The following is a 21,889-nucleotide window of genomic DNA, read 5'->3' as shown; positions in this document are numbered from 1 at the left end:
TGTGTTGGCGAGCACACATAAACTGTAGTTCTTGCTGCTTACAAAGCTCATTAAGAACTCAAATTCATGTTCACTGAGATATCAGTATCATAATCCTAATATACAATTAATTTTGTAAGCTTCTAAACTAGCTTCTGGTTAGAGTGATTCAAATAATTTCATGATTTGCAACTAGAAGAGGCAACCACTCTTCAGGTGAGCAACAATTAAATATATATATATATACACACACATACATATATACATATATACACATATATACATATACATATATGTGTATATATATACTTTTAGGCACATATTCACGTGCAAATACAGTTGAGGATCTTTTGATGCTAAAAGGATAATAATCTGGAAATTCTATTTGAATAATGAGTGGTTGTCCTTCCTTTCTCTTGTGATTATAAGTTTCCTTATGAGCTAGGTGTTCAGTGCCTCTATGGGAGTCACCCAGCTGGTTAGGAGAGAAGTGTGTCACCAGTAGGTGTGAGTTGAGAGATGTTTAAGCTGAGGTTGGTAGGCAAAGATTTTGAGCAGTTGTATCTAAGATTAAAGGAAATTACTAAGATTACTAAAGGAAGTGAAGATGTGATGCATGAATGGAGCAGAACATCCTGTACCCTTTCATGGATTAGAGATGTGTGGAAGAAACACCTCCCCTTTAATCATGTTGTCATAAAGGGCAACTGTCAGCCTTTCTCTCCATAGCAGTACCTGAGAGTGAATACCCAGCTGAATGGTCCAGTGTAGCTGCAACTAATCATCATAGTTTGAGGTGGGCATAAATGCTTGGCAGATATACTACTACTCTCCTTCTCAGATTGAATATTATAAAAGTCAATGGACATTTGTATTTCAATACATCCTGTACTTTAAGCAGAGAGATAAAATATGAATTTTAAATGGCCAAAGCAGGGTTAACTTGGTTTGTAAAATATAGTCACCATCTTATACAAAATTTTGCAGAGCATTCAGTGAGAAAGAAAAACAAATAGATGAATATGCACTAATTATTTCCCAAGCATTTTGCTTCAACTAAAAAAGATTCCCCTGCAATGTCAGTTTTATTTATCATTCCCATTTTAGAGATGAGAATACTTTGCTCCAGTTGAGTAACATAATTTTGCCTAGGGGAACTTAACTAATAAATCATAATGCAGATCTTGGTTTAAGGTATTGGAAGTCCATCCACTTTCTACTCTTCCATGCTGTGTCTCTGAAAGAGTAATTTCTGTCCACTCCCTGCCCTCCCTTGGGAGGCAGACAGGCCCAGTAACCTCTGACATCTGTGAATTAATGTGCCAAACATGTTTAGATTTTTTATAAAACAATATCTGAGGCTAACCTGAGTCAGAACTGACTGAAAATTATATAGGTGTTTTTTGTTTATTTATTTATTTATTTATTTTGCTGCAGTCTTTTTGTGGATGTTAGCTCTGGAATTACACCAAAGCTTATTAATACATAACTGTGGCCTGTATAAGCTGTAAAGGTCTTTATGTGAAAATTGTGGAGGTGAGCTTGGACTGCAGCCTATTTTTTTGCAGCATGGAAGTTTCTCAAAGAAAATGTCAGGGCTTTGAATACTCATGAATCAAAACACAGACAAAAATAAAATTTTAGATAACTCTTGGAACTCAAACTAAAGGCCAGAAAATAATCCCCTTCCCATTCTTCAACATTTCAAGGATCTTATGCTTATATCTACCATTAATTTATTTTTAAAGTACTCAGCTGTTCTTTTAGAAATATTTCAGTTCTTTTTATTTTATATTCTGGGATGTTATAAAGCAGATATGTTGCATGCTTCCTCCTTGTTTCTGTGGGGAAATTATAATTTTGACACTCAGGAAAAAAAAGTGCTATAAGACACTAAATTTCTTTCAGTGAGTTATAATTATTTCCTGCACTTTATGTGATGTTTCCTGAGCTACACCCAGTTCTAGGATTGATACTAAAAGTTTGGATTGCCAACTTTTTGCCTCTTCTTTCTAGATTCTGTCTGGTAGAGACCAAGAGAAAAAAGGGAAAGTTGAAGCTTTAACTGTATTACTGATGGATATTGGCATCTCCCAAAATACAGGTCTTTTGGATAAAGCTGGATTTGAAAACATGGCTGGTTGAGAAATCTGGGCTCCTACTAACTCCTCAAGCCTGTACCTTCCCATGCTTGTAGAGAAGCTGGGGCCACGTCCTCTTCCCTGAGCCGAGAAAGAGTTGACTTCAGCGCTACCCCACATATTCTGTCACAGGATGATTAGAAATCAGAGCGTGGTGACCTTCTTGGCCACCCTCTGGCAAGCAGGCCCCTGGCCTCACCTCCGCGTGCTGTACAGAGCAGTGAGGTAGGTTCTGGTGGCTTCTTGCAGATCCACGTACTTGCCACAGAGGGACAGTGGCATGCTGCTTACTTCCCATTGAAGGGACCAACTCAGCCCTCCTTCCTGTAGTAATAACAAAGCCCCATAGAGGCCAGCCTCTTACCAGTCATGTACTTCAGCTTCTTTCCTTTTGATGAAAAATATGTTAGCAAGAGAGATATAAGCTAGATCGAGAGTCCTCCCCTCCCGCTTTGCCTTCCCCTGCCAAAGACACCAGAAAGAACTTTTTTCTCGAGAATTTTCTTCATTTATAAGCTGAGGCAAGAACATGAGGAAGCAGAGGGTTGCCAATGCAGTATGAGGGGCAATTTTAAGCCAACTGTACAATGAAATATAGTGCAGTTGGTAAAACTGATCAAATTACCTGTAGACACTTAATAATCTTTATTTAATGTTTCCGAGTATCTACCTGTCTCTGTCCCATACTTCTTCCTTTCTCAAGTTTTCTTAACTCCTAAGCAACGAAGTCATTTTTCCAGGGCTGAATTCAGGAATTATAGTCACCATTACAAAAGTGTAGTCTGGCCAAGAGAAACATTTCCTCAGACTTGAATCTAAATAAACTTTCTCATTTGCTAAGCAACAAAAGGAACTTCATATTTACTTAAATTTTACAGATCTTATTTAACCAATCTGGTTTTCTCACATATGCTAATTATACTTTTATTAGACCAGTAACAAACTTATGCATTTTGATTTTATTTTCTTTTACAGTTATTTAAGTACAGAGCTCTCTAAAATTTGATTTTTAAACATTCGATCAGACCAATAGATGAGCTACACATCACTCTGCTCTCCTAATTCAAAGCATGTAGCATATTTTAAATTCCATGCAAATACTGCATAAAAACTTTTGAATACATTATGCCATTTTCTAATTTTAAACAAACTTGATTTAAGCATGTATGCAGATTGTTTCATTTGCTAGCTAGAATACCAACCCCTGCAGCTCCCAGTGAGTAAACGAGTCTAGGGACAGTACTTATGAAACTATCGTTTAGAATATTGATCAGCCGCCACATGGTTCTGTTGACTGTGTGTTTTGTTAGAGATGAGGTAATGTATCTGAAAGTGCCTGTCTGTATGGGGGTATTTTTATTTTGTTAACAAAGAATTCATGGAGCCCCAGGACGTAGCACAGTGTATAGCATGCAAGAGACCCTTAACGAAGAGCTGTGGACTCACTGAATGCTCATTAATTCAATGTATGGCCATAATCAAGCTCTTCATAGAAAAGTTCAGTTCTCCTTTCCATTTTACATTTTCAGATGTTCTATTGCAATTATTCAGTACACAATCATCTTCCTCCTGTGAACAAAAGATGATTTTGAATATTAAAAACAAATGAAAGATCAGTGAGGCACTTCAAAACATATTTTTAACTGTCTTATGCCCCAGCGTCCTGCTGCTCTGTGACAAAAGAACCAAAATGCCACTAGACCAGGTGCACAAGGTCTGGAAAATGCTGCTAATAACAGGTACAACTTGTGTTTCTGTGGAGCGCTACCATCTACACAATTTGCATAGACTTTGAATATGTAGAGCAGTGGAATGAATAGAAATACATGTATATATTTCTCAAATGCCCAGACCACTTTATAGAAAAGAAAATCACTTGTTAAATTTACCTTGGACCTGCAGGTGTTATAAGAAAGCAAAACTGTTCATCTTAGTGAGTTATGAAGCATTTTTTTTTTTTTTAGACGGAGTCTCACTCTGTCCCCCAAGCTGGAGTGCCGTGGTGCAATCCTGGCTCACTGCAACTTCTGCTTCCCGGGTGCAAGCAGTTCTCCTGCCTCAGCCTCCCAAGTAGCTGGGATTACAGGCACGTGCCTTCACGCCTGGCTACTTTTTGTATTTTTAGTAGAGACAGGGTTTCACCATGTTGGCCAAGCTGGTCTCCAGCTCCTGACCTCAAGTGATCTGCCCTCCGCAGCCTCCCAAATTGCTGGGATTACAGGCATGAGCCACTGCGCCCAGTCTGAAGCATCATTTTAAATGAGAACTGGAAAAGTATTAATTCTCTTGAATAGTTAATATACTGATTACAATGAGGAACCAAATTTAATATCTACTACATCTCTCAACTGAGTGAAAATAGCTTCCTACCTGTGTAGACATCTTTCTACCAAAGATAATTTAAGATGCTAATTGCAAGCACTCTTCATGAAAAAAAATCACATATTAGTGCATGGAAATTACATAAAACTATGTGTATACATAGTTTCATATATATATAGTTTTATGTAATTTTCATGCATATATATAAAACTATATATATAGTTTTATGTAATTTCCATGCATTAATATGTGAAATTTTTTCATGAACAGTGCTTGCAATTAGCACCTATATATATTTATGTAATTTCCATATATATATAAAACTATATATATATATATAGTTTTATGTAATTTCCATGCACTAATATGTGAATTTCTTTTTCATGAACAGTGCTTGCAATTAGCACCTTAAATTATCTTTGGCAAAAAGATGTCTACACAGGTAGGAGGCTGTTTATAGTTTTATGTATATATATAGTTTTTATATATATATAGTTATATATATATATACATATGTCTGACTATGCATCTGAAGAATTTATAAGTCCACAATATATGCATGATTTTAGAAACAAGATTATGTGTATTTAAATGCCATAAAATGTCTTAGTGATAAATGTGAGTGCTTTTATTTTTTATTTAAAAACCCACATTTTTAGCATCGTTAATTTTAAAAATCTTCCTTTATTTATATTTCTCTCTGAAGTGTATTATAATGTTTGAATGTAGGTGGTCTTGGACCTGAAATCGTGGATGTGATGGATCCACAAGATTCAAGGTCACCTTCATAGATCAGCTAGTCTGTCTGTCTCCTTTCTTCTCATCATCCCTCAGGAGGCCAGGATGGTGGATTTGCTCTGGGAATCCCTAGCTACTCCTGGTGTGGAGTAAGTGCTGAATGTTTGTTGATGAAATGATTGAATTTCTTTCCCTCATATTTCCCTTCAATTTATTCAATGATTTAAATCAACCATTAAAAATATGTTAAATGCCCATTATATCTCTGGGTATATGAAGACCAATAAGATATGATTCCTGTCCTTAAAGACTTTATAGTCTGACAGAAGGAGAGGACAAATACACAAAGAAGGATAATACATCTTACAGGTATAAACCAAGTACATTTGGGAACCAAAGGAAATATAGCCAGTTCTCCTGAATGTGGGTATATCCCTAAGAAGATTGTTGTAACCATTTTTGATAAGATGAACTTTTATAATTTTTTAAAAAGTCTCTGTAATTTAAAAAATTAGAGATTAAAAATTTCCCCTATCCCTCTTCTAGCTTCTCTTACCCTTTCTTCAGGAAATTCTTTGTATTTTATCCAATTCTTCATGGTGCATTTTAAACTTGAAGTTCCTTAGTTTCTCCAGGGAAGATAGAAAACATCTGATTGGTATCCCTTATTTAGCAATCTGAATTTTTGGCAGGCTGAATTGCTGGATCAAAACCAAAAAGATTAAATATAACAGGAATAAACATAAAACCCTATATTTAAATTTAAAATGTTATCATACAGATAAAAGACAAGAGAAGCACTCATTTTCATGGGAAAAAAAAAGAAGAAGAAGGTCTGAGGATTTTAGGTGACTACAAACTCAAATATAATCCCATTGTAGGATATGGCTGTTAAAAACCTAACACAATCTCTAGATCTCAGTTGGCATTCATGGAAACAGTCTCCCCATCACAGTAAGTGTAATGCTCATTATGCTGAGCGCCGGTGAGAGCACATGGGAAACATAATAGGTTCTGTGTGTTACATTGAAAGTTATGGAAAGCTGCTTATGAAGAAGACATTCAAATATGTATCTCTAGGCTAGCCCTGGCCTTCTCCTGATCCTCAGTTTTGACCAACGGCTGTGCACCTTTCTCGTTGTAGTTGGTGACAATTCTGCCTCTATAAAATTGCATTGGTCTCCCTTCCTTTCTCAGGGCAAGCTTCTCTCCTGTGACACACGCTTCCTTCCATTACTAGTGTTGGTAATCTAGCCTCCACCCACATGGAAAACTCTGGTTTTCTTTACATCTCCTTCACTTTTGTCCCTGCTTTTCTGACATTTCCTGGCACAGAGACAGGATGTACATACTTCATTGTCTTGCCTGTAGCTGGAATCACCTGCGCTTTTGTCTCTTACGTTCAGTTCACAGCTAAGGTGACAGAATTTGGTCACACCATCTTAATGTGCGAAAACAATGACTTCAATTGACTGCCTAGGAAGTGTTATTTCTATTTACTTTAAAATCAAGACTATAGCAAAATTCACCATGCATGCTGTCTTTTCTTGGAGATGAAAAAAAAAAAAGAAAGAAAGAAGATTACTCTGAACTAAGATTCGGAACTGGCATTTTAATAGCCACTGAATTAAATGGATGGGCTGTCACCTGAAAGTTCAGAATAACTGAGTCCCAAACAAGTATGTTATTGGGCCTTTTTTCTGAGAATGCAGTACAGTAACACGGTTTTGAAGTTTTATCGAAGTAGCTGAAGCCTGCTACAAATTTTATGTCCTGCAAAGTGATAGCACTTTGTTTATTTTTATAAGGAAGGAGGGTGTCATTTCTATGTCCTCAAGAGAGAAAGTATTAAGTAACATGGGAGACATTTGCTTGGCTTAGGCCCAGGAAATAAAAGTTCAGAGGCCTTGATTGGCAGGGCCTTTTGCTGTTGGTCACTCTTAAGCCCTAGATCCCTAAACTAGAGCTCTGAGCTGGCAGAACAAATGGTTCCGTGTTTCCAGAGTTCCAGTCTTTTATTTTCTCTCTGGCGAGGTAGATTGCTTTCTGTAAGAGGAGCTTATTCATTTGAATTAGGCCTTCTCACCATGTCTTCATTAAAAATAGATAGAGTCCCTGTTACATGACATCCATCCATAGTCTAGTGTCCTAGACATTATAATGGCATAACTATATTTAAAATTGAATTTTACTCTCAGAAATCTTCATTGCAGTGAAAAGGTTTTTGCTTTGTCCCTCCAAAATATATCTAGTCTGAAAACTTGTGACCTTATGAAGTTTTTTCCATTTAAAATGTACAATTTAGTGGTGTTTAATATAACAAAGTTTTGCAACTATTGCAATTAATTTTGGTACATCTCCATTACCCTAAAAAAGAAAACGCATGCCTATTAATAGCCACATCATTCTCCCCACCTCCCCAGCCTTAAGCCACCACTAATTTTCTGACTCTATAGATATCCCTATTTTTGAAATGTCATAATAAGTGGAATTACATAATATTCCAAAAGACCATTTCATTTCATGGTCTTTTGTGAGTGACTTCTTTCACTTAGTATAGTATTTTCAAGGTTCATTCCTGTTGTAGCATATATCAGTACTTCGTTTTTGTATATCACCAAATAATATTCCATTGCATGGATATACCACATTTCATTTATCCATTCATCAGTTGGTGGGCATTTGGGTTGTTTCCACTTTGGGACTATTATGAATAACGTGGCTATGAGCATTCATGTACAGGATTTTGTATAGGTCCACGTTCTCATTCTGTTGGGCCCACCGCGTCGTTTTGTGCTTAATCAGTCACTGCTGTCTGTGGTTTCACACTTGTTCTTTTTTGTTGGACTCATGATCTCCCACTCCACCCCAGATCCGCTCGTCCCCTGACGCACTGCAGGCTCCATCACCTACCCTGCTGCACAAGCCAAAACTCACCTATCATCCTTTACACCTTCCTCAGTCCTCATCTTCCGCCCTGCTGCAGCCCATGTCTAGCCCAGTTGCAACTCAAATAGAAGTATTCCCCAGAGAAGCTTTGCTGATAAAATCAATTAGGTCATTCATTCTTTATATACTTTACCCCTCTGTTTATGTTTATGGTATTATCAGATTAGTATCTGTTTGCTCACTGTTTGACCTTATACTTTTTTGAGCATGATGTAATATACCATGATTGACCTTAAAAACCAAAATTTTATTCTTTCCCTAGAGTAGCCCTGCCATTTTTTTCCTCATCAGACACTGTCAGCTTTTATGGTGGTGTTCCATTTTGTTTTGTTTTTGTTTTTGTTTATTATTTGATCTTCAGTGTGATGCCTGAGGCCCTGATTTCTTCTTTAGTTTCCATAATCATTTTGAGCATTGGACCAAAGTAATAATTGGATTCACTTGATTTATTGCTTACGTTAGATCATCTCTTTAAAAAAAAAACTCAAATATTTTATTTCATTTGGCTGAGATCAATGCTGTGATCTGTTTACTAGGCTGTTGTCATTCAATATTTAGTTCACACCACAAAGATGAACTATGACGATGAATATTAGAACTAAGAGTAGTTCAGTACAGTAGCAATTCTCAACTTGAGGATACAGTGTCAGGCTCTACGTGAACTACCAGGTTAAACAAAATATCCACTGATAGAGATCTTCATTCTGGCTCAGGGAGAGCAGAAGTCATTAGTGTGCCTGACATATTACCACATCTGATTACAAGCTTGTTCAAGAGCAATTCTTAGCACCTATAACCCTTACTCAAAATCAATTGCCATTAAGTTGTAAATAAATCTTTAGAATAGTAATTAAACCCTGATGTTCAAATCCACTGGTAAGCAAGTTCATCATTTACTGTGCTATATAACCTCTTTAATTGTGCTCTTAGGCATTTCCCGTATCATTAACATCTTTTACTCTCTTTTAAGCTGTATTAATAATTATCATCAAGCATGTAATACATCAGAAAGTCTTGTAAAAAGTATAAGCAGGTATCCTTTTTTCTCCCTTTTAGTGTCTAAATTATTTTGTTAGGTAGAAATTATTTCTGTATTCTGTGTTATGACACAATTTAGCATTATTAGTTTTAACATTTGGAAATAAAAAGTGAAGTACTTTGTATTGACTTGTTTGATTTATCAATAAGAGAACAAAGCTGCATTTTTAAAGCCAGACAAATTTGATAAGCACGGTTGTACTACTTGGGAGTTTGTTGACTTTTGTTAGGAAGCTAAAAGTGGCAGCAACAAAGCTTTTCCCCAAATGGGTTGAATTTTCTAAATGTGGTGTGTATCACAAGATGCACTGGCAAAGAATACATTTTGCAAGCTGTTTGTGTTTACGAGAAGCGTTGTTTGTATCCATACGACAATATCATTATTATGAATGTGAATTAGCTGTGGTATTGTTGTTGCACTAGTATATAGGTTCTAGTCTAAAACCTGTGAATTTGTTGTCACAGAATCAATTCGTCATGGGTGAAGAGGCTCATTTTAATTTAAAGTCTGCTGTAAGACTGTCTTCACCATCTCAAACTTTTGAGGTGTTTTGAGAAAGTACAATTTCAGATACATTTGGGGTCACTTCACAGTTTGATCTCTCACTATTTCATTTTTAATAGCTAAAATTCAAGTGGCATGCAGAAAACTTCTGGAATATATGGTGAAAAGAAAGTCTTTTAAGAAAGGTAATATAGTAGGCCCTTCATACCCCTGGGTTCTGCATTCATGAATGTCAAAAATCTTTGGAAAAAAATTGTACCAGGCCTAGGCACAGTGGCTCACGCCTATAATCCCAAGCACTTTGGGAGGCTGAGGCAGGAGGATCACCTGAGGACAGGAGTTTGAGACCAGCCTGACCAACATGGAGAAACCTCATCTCTACTAAAAATACAAAATTAGCCAGGCGTGGTGGCGCATTCCTGTAATCCCAGATACTTGGGAGGCTGAGGCAGGAGAATTGCTTGAACCTGGGAGGTGGAGGTTATGGTGATCCAAGATTGTGCCATTGCACTCCAGCCTGGGCAACAAGAGTCAAACTCTGTCTCAAAAAGAAAAACAAACAAACAAAACGATTGTGTCTGTACTGAACAAGTATGGACTTTTATTCCCTAAACAATACAGCAAAACAACTATGTAAGTAGCATTTACACTGCATTAGGTATTGTAGTTAATCTGGAGATTATTTAAGGTAAACAGGAATATGTGCATAGGTTATATGCAAATATTATACCATTTTATATCACGGACTTGAGCGTCCCCAGGTTTCAGTATCCTCAGGTGGTCCTGGAACCCATCTCCTGCAGATACCAAGGGATGACTGTAGTATTATTTTGAGTAACTGAAAGAAGAGTGTGTCTGCAAAATATTTTCCATGACTTAAGATATTGACATATTCAACTAGATCTCTATTTTTTAAGTTATTTATCTATGCTTTATTTTTATAAAGCACAAAATCCTTGGATTTATTTAAGTATTTGGAAATGATGTATTTCCAAGATGTTTGCTTACTTTCTTTGTGTTACAATAGCATTTTTTAACTTCTCTTTCAATTATCCAATTTGCCAACCCTGTGAGATATGTAAGTAATCTTGGGACAATATTCAGTATTTATTCCTTTGGGTGGAAGAGATTAGAATTTTCTTTAGACAAACAAGTCTGACTTACTTAAACCATTTCACTCTAAAATGGTACATTTGCTCCAGTGTTGATGAAATTTGGATTGTGTACCCGGGGAATATATTCTAATTTAAACATCAATGCCAAAATATAGCTCCATTTTTTAATTTTAGTATTTATTTCTTTAATTTTACAGATAGTCCCATAATTCTGAATACTGTTATACCAATCCTTTTTACTATATGTTGTTATTTTTAGAAGATAGAACATTGCCTAAAACATATAATGTCTTTAGACTAAGAATCAGTGTAATTTCATGCTTCTCATTTTTAATCAAAGCAAAACAAAATCCACTTTTAAGTGTATTTTACCTGGATGCATTTATAAAAGTTAAAGTTTGAGCAATTTTACACCTAACGTTTGTTCCATTTTTATTAAAACATTTGAGGTCTCATAGAAATAAATCAATGTTGAGATCACCTCTCTAAGGCTGCCTGCTTTTTCATTCTTTAAAACTAGTAATTTTCCATCTCTGACTCTTTACATGAAAGGCATTTACAGCTCCTGGGACATTTCAGCTGTTGACACTTTAGAAACCTCCAACTCTGTGTAGGTGTTTTGAAGTAAATTTGAAACATGGAGGTGGAAGAAAAGCCATATGTCCCTAAAAGTTTTATTTAATTTTTTTTAAGTGGAAGGAGAGCTGCAAGTACAAAAGGGGAGACCTTCAGCAGCTTGTATGAGGAGCAGAGTCCTAAGAGGAGAACCAAAGAGGTGCCTCTATTATTTAAAAAATTCTCAGCAAAAAGAACACATCATTGTTTTACTATTTGAAGAATAGGACAGGTTTTAAAAATAGCAAGAGAACTATGCCATTTCTTTTCGATGGATCAAAATATATTTCAAAGATAAGTATATACCTGATGAATTTTAATTTTAATTAATAAATTGATTGATTAGTTTTAAATCAGAGAATGGACTCTAGTTTCAATCATTAAGCTTTGATAAGGATGCTTTCTTGTAGCAATGTATATTTCATTGTCTAGAATGTGAAACACATTCTGAACAAACAGATGTCATCTCTGAGGCCCAGGTGATTTTAAAATAGGTTAGTATTTAATGGATAAGGGGGCAGAAAAGTGGCTTTTTCTTTAAGTATCTGCACATATATATAATCTTTTAAATGCTGTACAAGTGTCCAAAAATTTTTAAGAAGATTCAGGACACACAAAGCTAAGATGTTGCATTTTTCTGTGTGTGTCTGTGGAAGCAGAAGAGAGGAAAGCAGAAGTCTGAAAATGAGAACCTTTTCACTAAGAAAATAACTCTTTTTGTGATTTTCTAAATAGCTCTTAGTTTAAGCAGAAGAGTCAAAAACTAAAATAAAATAAACACAATTATGTAAATAAACCAAAAGCCTATATGGGTGAAAACTCTGTTATAATTCACTTCAACTTATGTTTTGGGGAATATTCCTCTTTTTATAATATTCTTCCATTTTATTATCATCATCAGCATTCATTTTTAGACATTTCCTATGAACTGGGCACTGGAGAAAAAAGAAGGTATAGGATATGTTCTCTTTTCTCTAAGAATTCAAGCCTTTTCATTTTTTGTGTTATAAAAACTGCACCTTTATTTTTGTTTTCAATGGCCCTATACACAGGGAAATTTATTTCTGAATGCTAAAATGATATACATGACAGCATAACCATCAGTAGCTAACCTGTAGCAGATGCTGAAAGGTCTTGTCCAAGGTATTAAGCCATATCACAGTAAAAACTGGTTTCCAAAGTTTCTGATCTTGTAGATTTTTTTGTATGTGATGACTGCAGTTAGCTTTCTCCTCATGAATTGTTTCTAATTATATCATTTTATTTGTTCTTTTGTCTCTTCTTAAAATCTGGTCATATCATTACAATACTAACTTGTGTTTACTCTTTCAACTTTCTCTTTTACCCCACTTTAATTATAAAAAACTAAATAATAAAATATTTAAAATACAAAAATGCCATAAATATTTAAAATACGAATATGCTTTAGTAATTCTTAACTCTATTTTGTTTTTTAAAAAGTTTTTATTTTCCAGTCAACAGCATTTCTCATCTTCTGTAAAAGCCTAAACTTGTTGATGGGATTTTGTTACTGGGTATTCCTGAGGTCAAAAAAAAAAAAAAAAAAAAAACAACTGTCAGAGGTTTTTGTTTTTTTTTTTAGGGGAAAGGAGCTTTTTTTTTTTAGGGAAAGGAGCTTTGACAAATCTTTCTTTCTCTCTGAGAACAGGGGTCTGGTGCAGTTCAGTGGCATTGTCTGGGGGCAAGGCAAGAGTTCAGAGGAAGTTCTAGCGAGACTTGACTTAGACATTCAATTCTGCATCATAAAATTAATTCCTGGGCCTTAAACACTGCGCATAGAAAACACAGCCCAGAGCCAGGAGTCCTGAAGGCCAGGGGCACACACTAGGATGCACAGCTCACAAACGACTACCAGGGCAGGTGAGGCTCTCCCTCCTCCTTTGGTGCTTTGTAAGACCCCAGGATCTTGGAAAGGCTCAGTTATTATTGAGGTTGTTATTGTTCTCTTATTCTTATTATTGTTTAGATTTCCCTGCCAGTCCAGCAGAGGAGCTTAAACCTGGATCTTTGTTGATTCACAGCAAACAAGAAGCGTGTTATTCCTTGGCTCCCTTGCATCTAGAATGTTCCCTGAGATGAAATCGTACTCATTACATTTATAGTCTTATAAAATTGGTATAATGAAAAGGCTGCTGGACTCGGGCTCAGGAGACCTTGATTCTAAGCCTGAGCTTGCAACTTGGTCTTAATATAAATGCCTTTATAATTGTATTTTGATTGAAGTGATGTTAAACTGAACTTGCTTTATCCAAGCTTGAAATTTTAGAGGTTGCTTGATTAAAAGTTCCCAACTAAGAATAAGACACAAATATGGTTTGAAAACGAGTCCCAGATAGCTCAGAGCAGGGCCAGTTCCCCCTGACTTGTTTGGAGAAGCAGCAACAAAGGTTTCAGGTTTCTTTAAACTTTCATTTGGCTCTTAAAATTTGAATATGTCCTAACTGCTCTGAAATACTAAAGTACTCCTTGTCTTTTCCCCTTTTCTTATTCTTTTTCAAAATGGAGAATGCTTTTTCCAAATTTGGGAATGTGGGCTGTGAGGTCAAAATAAGCAGGAGTGTAGACTGTGTTCTCTCCCACCCCCACCCCAAACCCATGCTGCCATCAAACTTGCACAGAGGCCACCACGCATGGACGCTTCCCACTCAGCCCCCTAAACATTTATGTACCACTCACTCATGTTTTGGCCCTTCTCTAATCTCTTCCTGGCTGCTCCTTCCTATAATATCTTTCCTGGGATCTTATTTCTCTCCTGCTTTAAAGAGATCCCTCCGTTAATCTCATCTTCCATTGTAGACACTGCTCCATTCCATTCCTTTCTATCACTGGGAAACGTAAGAGGTTAAAGGACCTTTGCCTTCTCGACTTCTTTGTCTCCTATTTTCTGCTCTGCCAACTGCAACAGAGATTCTCCCTTCATCACCCAATAAAACAATGACTGTTTCATCATGAAATCCACAGGACACTTCTCCCTCCTTTTGTTGAATTGTCTTCCACAGTGACACTCTTCCACAGTGACAACGCTCTCCCTCATAGTTTCTATGACTTCTCATCCATTGTCAGTCTTTTTTGCAAGCTCCTGGTGGCTTTTCTTCTATTCTTGGATCCTTAAATATTAATGTTCTGCAGGGTTACTACTAAATCCTCTGTTTACTGTTTTTTTTTCTGACGCTGTATTTAAGGGTTTCCCATTTTTCCCTTGGCTTTAACTTCTATCCATTTGCTGATTATACCCAAACTTCATCTCCCACCCATACTTCCCACTGAAGGAGTGCAAGACTTGTGTTTCATAACTTAGGGTACAGATGCTACCCAGCTTTCCATGGGGCTATGTCCTGAAAAACCCATGGTACATGGAAAATATGATAAGTCAAAAATGCATTTAATACACCTAGCCTACCAAATATCATAGCTTAGCCTAGCCTACCTTAAACATGCCCAGAACACTTAAATTAGCCTGCAGTTGGGCAAAGTCATCTAACACAAAGGCTATTTTATGATAGTGTTGAATATATCATGTAATTTATTGAATACCATACTGAAAGTGAAAAACAGAATGGTTGTATGGGTACTCAAAGTATGGTTTCTACTGAATACGTATCACTTTCACACTATCCTAGTCAAAACATTGTGTTGGATCGTCCTAAGTCAGGGACCATCTATATAGACCCACTTGACTGTGCCACCAACTCTCACACATAAAATGCACATGTAAGAACTGATTTCTCCCTAAACCTGCATTTTGCTGTATATTCCTTCTTCTGATTAAAAGCAGTGCCACCCATCACCAAAACCAAAAATCTTGGCTCACTGCCAAGACCCCTATGTGGGCTCTTCTGCTTGAGTGAAACTTTGGCCATACTCCATTTCGCCTGCTTGTGCACCTCTCCCAGTGCATGTGAATTGATAGGCATTTTTCCAGATTGTGTCAGCTAGGCTAATATCCTGGAAGAGGAATGGAAACAAGAAAGACGACTTTTTTTCCCAATGAGTGGCTTTTCTTCTCAGAATATATTAAGTTGAAACTAAGCCATGTTTTAACTTAGAGAAAAGAAGGGTAAAATGATGGGCTACTTTATTGAAGCTTGAGAAATAGGAATTGACTCACATGTGCAACAACCTGTAAATATATCAAAGAAGTATTTCTCTCCCTCCTTCCCTCTCTCCCTTCCTTCCTTTCTTCTCCCTTTCCTCCCCCTTCCTTCCTCCTTCCTTCCTCCCTCTCTTCTTCCCTCCCTCCCTCCTTCCTTCCTTCCTTTTCCTTCTTTTCCTTCCTACCTTCCTTTTCTTTCCTTCCTTCCTTCCTTCTTTACTTTCACATTGCATGCATTCTTTCTTTCATTCATTCCTCATTTCTCTCTATTCACTGTCTGTTATTTAACATCAGTCTCTGAGCATAGCTTAAATGATAATGTGTTTTCTCCATATAGTGCAACAAAGTCCATTTGAGATTTTTAAACCCATTGATTAAAAGTATGTGGGGCAGGGGGAGTAATTTTAAAGCTTAATGATAGAAGTCAGGAATCATCTCCCTCATTTGAAATATTATTTGTAGGAATCCAGTGGAGAGGATTATATAACTTCTTAAGTGGATCTTCACATTTCAGGAAATGTATTAATTATCCTAAGGGAGTAAATCCCATGCTAGAACCTTCATTTCAGCCAGTTCCACTCTCAAATCTTGTGTCTTCTCCAGTTAATTTGTTGAGGTCTGTGCTGTTTGGTGATTGATGGGAGGTTTGAAAGAGGCACAGAATGTGAGTGATGGTGATGTGAGTAATGGCAATGTTGGGTTGTTTCCTGATCCATAAAACAAGCAAATAATTTTTTTGACCTGACTCATCCGCTGTGATGGAAGTGGTTTTTAAGCTGTATTTTCTTAAAGGAAATATCAATATGCATGAAAATCTGGCAGAGCTTATTGAGTCATAAAACGGGAAATAAATGGGAATGAGGTTAGAGTCAGATAAAGGAAATGCATTTTAGAGAAAATGTGGGCCTATTAGAGTTTTATAGTCTTGAGACCCATTAGAAAAAAAAAGTCTCATGGGTACCAACAGTGTAGCAATGAACAAATTAACCACTCTGAACCTTTAGTCTTCATATTTTTTAAAATGGTAGGAAATACTCTGACAAACTTTTTGTGATGATTAAATAAAAGAGATAAATAAAATATCTAATATAATAAGTGCTCAATAAATGGATAAATGGTGGCTCTTGCTCTGCTTCTGTGGTTGCTCTTATAGTTGTTATTTAGACACTTTTGTCCTTTTCAGTGTTTTCTGTTTCTGTGCTTTTTATATAAATTTGAAAAATATCCCTTTGTTCCTAGTGGTGCAATAACTGTTTTCCACCACAATAGTCTTCAGTTTAAAGCTTCTATACTGCCTCCTTCTTTCATCTCACAATACCTTGACTTTATAGGTGCCCATAATGTCAATAAATTGATCCTGTTTTTTTAATCATATTTTTACTAAGAGGAGCCACTTCTGACTTTAAAATTATATCTATATATACACATATATATACACATATATACATATATATACACACATATATATACACATACATATACACATACATATATATATATAAAAAAATATATAATTATTTTCTTTTTGAGACAGAGTCTCGCTCTGTCTCCCAGGCTGGAGTGCAGGGGCACAGTCTTGGCTCACTGCAAGCTCTGCCTCCTGGGTTCACGCCCGTCTTCCGCCTCAGCCTCCCAAGTAATAAAAATTCATTCTAGCAAGAAACCTGGACAATTTTAGGTATTGTCATAGATGAAGTATCAATTTAAGATTATGAATTTTGGTAAGAAAAGGAAATAACTGGGAGAGTGAAATGTTGAATTCACATGGGATTTTCATTAGTGATGCATTTTGGTAGGGGAAAATAAATTAACTATCTGCCCTTTAAAGTCCATCTTAAACTCAAAAAGCTGAAATAACTGTTAATAAAATGTAGCATTTTAAATAACAGATAGTAGGCACCTAATACATGTTTGTTTCATTAAGTTCAATGTGCAGGTAATTATTTACAAAGCCTGTTGGAAGTTGTTCCTATGTAGGGCTAGAAACACTTTACTATGCATCTACACAAAAGTTTTTTGTGTAGCGTTGTTTGCAGTAATAGTGTAAGGAATGTTCATCTGGCATTGAATTATCCAAAATGTTGCATATGTGTTTATAAACTTTGCTTTTTCAAATTTATATTTATAATATAGAGAATTCTTTAAAAATTTTTTAATTATAGTAAAAACAGGTAACATAATATTTTCCATATTAACAATTTCTAAGTGTACAAGTGTACAGTTCAGTAATGTTATTAAGTACATTGTTGTTGTACAGCAGTAATGTTATTAAGTACACTATTGTTCAGTAATGTTACCAAGTACACTGTTGTTGTGCAACCAGTCTGCAGACCTCTTTCATGTGCCAAAACTGGTCATCTGTACCCATTAAACTCATTTCCCCAATTCCTCCTTCCCCCACCCTCTGGCAATCACCATTCCACTTTCTGTTTCTAAGAGTTCAACTGCTCTAGATACCTCATAGAAGTGGAATCATACAATATTTGTATTTTAGTGACCAGCTCATTTTCACTTAGCAGATTGTCTCAAGGTTCATCCATGTTGTAGTATGTGTCAGTTCCTTATCACAATAGGATAATAGGTTTTGTTTTTTGTAAGTATAATATTTTTTATTTTTCATCTCAAATTTTTTGTATAGTCCTTACAATTAAAGGTGAGAACATAGACAAGTTAGCTTTTTGGAATAGGTAGATAAAGCAAGAATAAACAATAAAGCTACTATTTAAAAAATATCTAAGTTTTTCTGAACAGGTGCTATCACCAGTACCATTCAGTGATAGGCAAGGTCGCAGATTCTGTGTCCTCGGATAAAGTAAGTGCGTGCTAATTAGGGACTGCTCATCTACTTGTTCTCACGTGGGGACGGTGTTCAGTTAGCATTTGGAAGGAAGGTTGCTCTCAAACTAAGTAAGAATGTATAGACAAAGCCAACGAGATCCAGGTCTCATGGTTTTATAGCCAGGGGCTTCTATTTTTCTTTTTGCTTTTTCTATCTGGATCTAAAAACCAACCCTTTGCTTTACCAGAGGAAATATTAAATATTTCATGAAAACTAACCTTATATGATTGGCTCACAGGGTACTTCCAAGGTATTTCTAAGCTGAGTCATGAGTGCGTGGGTGTTAATTTTATTTTTATTTTAAAAATAAATGCACACACATTATGGACAGTTTACAGATATGATAAGTTTTACAATAAAAATTAGTCTTGCATTAAGTTCTGTTTGTGGTGAAGATTATTACTATAATTAATTTTCTGTAGCTTAGTCATTTCCTACTCCTAATATTTGAAGATAGCAAATTATGGTCCAAGTTCTATTTCGTCTTCTTTACTACTATTATCAGTTTTCAGACATGCAGTTAAAGATGAAATTAGATAAGAACCATGAAATGCTCAGTAATATATTAGTAAAGATGAAGGGGATTCATAAAATGTGTATTTAAAAATTAAAATACATTTAAAAAAATTTCCTTGTGTAAATCATTTTTCTTTGAATTAAACATCTTCTTCTTTGTTGTTCTTTGAGATGCAGATGCTTGATTAAACATACTCATGTCTGTGTTTTTTGTGTTCCTTAAGTTAAAGGTGGTGATTGCTTACACTTTAAGAGTAACATTTATTAAGTTGGAAATGTAATAAAACTTTAAATGGATTAGAAAATTCTTAGCACATCTGGGAAACTGGGTTTTTTTTTTTTAAACTGACAATCTGAAAAAAAATAAAGCTCTCTAAACAACTTAAGAGTATTGCTGTAATATTCAATCATTTCACTAATTTTATCTCCCTCTCTTATACTTCCTGGGCTAGATAAATTCTTGAGCACCTTCTCACCTCTTTTAGTTTATGACTGAAATTATTGAGAAATGGAAAGATTGTCTATAGTATCCCACTATATGTCTAGCAATATACTTACTTCTCTGAGATTTATGTCCAGAGCCATGTGAATTTCTGCTGGCTTTCTTTGCCCTGTTTACTCAATGTGTTGGGTGGCAACTGCCCTCCGTAATGGACAGACCCTGGATCTCTAGAGGCTGGCATCATTTTCTGTGGCTTACAAATAATCCAAGAGAAATAGATCTCAACACAGATGACATCTGATGCATTCCAACCTGAGAACTTTTAGATATTTTCATTGTTTCCTTAATCTAGGGATTTGCAGCCATTGCAGATAGTTTTCTTCTGAAGTGGTACAATGGGGGAAAGAAGCGTGCTAACTGATATTTTAGAACTTCTGTACTTTTTGAAGATTGTTCACTCTATTTCTTGGTCGTTTAATTTCAGAGTAAGTTTTCTCCATTTTACTTTCTTAATCAATGCTTATTGGGGTTCATTTGTTTTATTTTTATTTATTTATTATTAGTTTTTGCCATGCAAACCTACAACTTTCATGGGTTCATTTCACTGAAGGTTTCTTTATTGTCAATCCAATTGCCCTATTTAGTAACTGCAATTTTAATAGAGAAATTTGATTCAATATTATTTTTATGAAGTAAAGATACATATTTCACAAAGTCATGTAAGGATTGAGTTACACTGATTGCTAGGAAGAGCCACACGAACTATCCAAGCTTCAGAGAGCTAACATTATAAATACAGTCATGTGCCACATACTGACATTTCCATCAATGAGGGACAGTGCATGTAATAGTGGTCCCATAAGATTATAACATAGTATTTTTACTGTATCTTTTACATGTTTAGATGCACTAATACTTACTATTGTGTAACAACTGCCTACAGTATTCAGTACAGTCGCAATATGGTATAGCCAGGAGCAACAGGCTATACCATATCGCCAAGGTGTATAGTAAGCTACACCATCTAGGTTTGCATAAATACATTCTACAATGTTCCCATAAAGAGGAAATCACCTAATAGCACATTTCTTAGACTAGATCCTCATCATTAAGCAAAGCATGACTGTACAGAAATGTTTAAAAGAATCATGATCATAATATAATGTTTTTGTTTTAAGGAGAATGTGTTTATGTTTGAAAATTACAGATGTAATTTTAAAAGAATTTGTCCTATTAGAATTACAGTCTGATAATTCCAGTTTACAATGTATAACCATATCATTCATTTAAAGTTGGAATTTTGAGCAAAAATCTCTGTGTCCTCCATCAAGATATTTAAGATAACTTAAGGTTTGTGGCATTTATAAGGTCAGTTTATTAGCTACATGAGAACTACTTGAGTGGTAATGAAGGTTTTTCATTCAGGCATTTATAACACTTAGAAAGGTATATGCATATCAATGGTAATAAACATCATGCAAAGTCACTTTAGGTTCGGTTTCGAAGGGAGTTCTCCGGGTCTTTTCAGGGTTTACCATGGTCAAAACTATTTTCATAATACTGCTAAGAGACTGTTTGCCTTGTTTGCTCTCACTCTGTCAGTGTACAGTGTACTTGACCAGAGGATTCATGAGGGGCGGTATTGTAGTAGACAGAGTGCAGAAGCAGAGAAGAGAGTCCAGCTGTTTGTTCATTAAACCAGATATGGAAGAGATTTGCAAAAAATGTAAATCATGTCACATTTTACTACTTTTTTGTCTTAGAATATGTTATTTTCATTAAAAGATACTGTTTAATTATGCTAATTTTAATGGAATTATGATTTCTAACTTAAGTTAATTAAGTACATGTTTTTCATTCATTTCTAGTGTTTTTTTCTGGGGGTGAGCGGGGGGGACAGAGTCTCGCTCTGTTGCCCAGGCTGGACTGCAGTGGTGCAATCTCGGCTCACTGCGACCTCCGCCTCCTAGGTTCACGCCATTCTCCTGCCTCAGCCTCCCGAGTAGCTGGGACTACAGGCACCCAGCAGCACGTCTGGCTTATTTTTGTATTTTTAGTAGAGACAAGGTTTCACTATATTGGCCAGGCTGGTCTCAATCTCCTGACCTTGTGATCCGCCCGCCTTGGCCTCTCAAAGTGCTGGGATTATAGGCGTGAGCCATCGTGCCTGACCATACATTTCTAGTTTTAATTACTAATACGGTAGGTTTAATTTACATGAAGAACAGCTCTGTGTTGCCCCAATAATTTTTGAGACTGCGAAGAGATCCTGAAACCTAAAGCCCTGAGTCCTGGTACTCTAAGTTGATTGTCAAAATTACCAGATTTGTAAGATGGTGTAGGCTAAATAAAAAGCCTAAGGGAGCTGTGGTTTTGATTTGTAACTTTAATGAGTTGAAAATTAACTTTAAATTCTAATGTAAACTTCTAAATGGTCTCTTCTGTGCACCCAAAATTCTCCTAAGGCCATCCAAAAACGTTATCACCACATACAAACCAGGCAGCACCCAAGACTTAAGCCCTGAAAGGGGGCTTATGTCCCCTTTCTCCTCTAAGGATGCGTTCTGGCTTCTCAG

General features: G+C 36.0%; 1 protein-coding gene across 7 annotated transcripts in view; it reads left to right on the top strand.

The window, feature by feature from the left end:
* CHRM3 (cholinergic receptor muscarinic 3) overlaps window positions 1–21,889 on the top strand; it is a 521,055-nt gene that overhangs the window by 199,166 nt on the left and 300,000 nt on the right.

This window comes from Pongo abelii, chromosome 1, assembly GCF_028885655.2.
Source record: "Pongo abelii isolate AG06213 chromosome 1, NHGRI_mPonAbe1-v2.0_pri, whole genome shotgun sequence".
Lineage (NCBI taxonomy): Eukaryota > Metazoa > Chordata > Mammalia > Primates > Hominidae > Pongo > Pongo abelii.
This window is presented reverse-complemented; position numbering and strand designations above follow the sequence as displayed.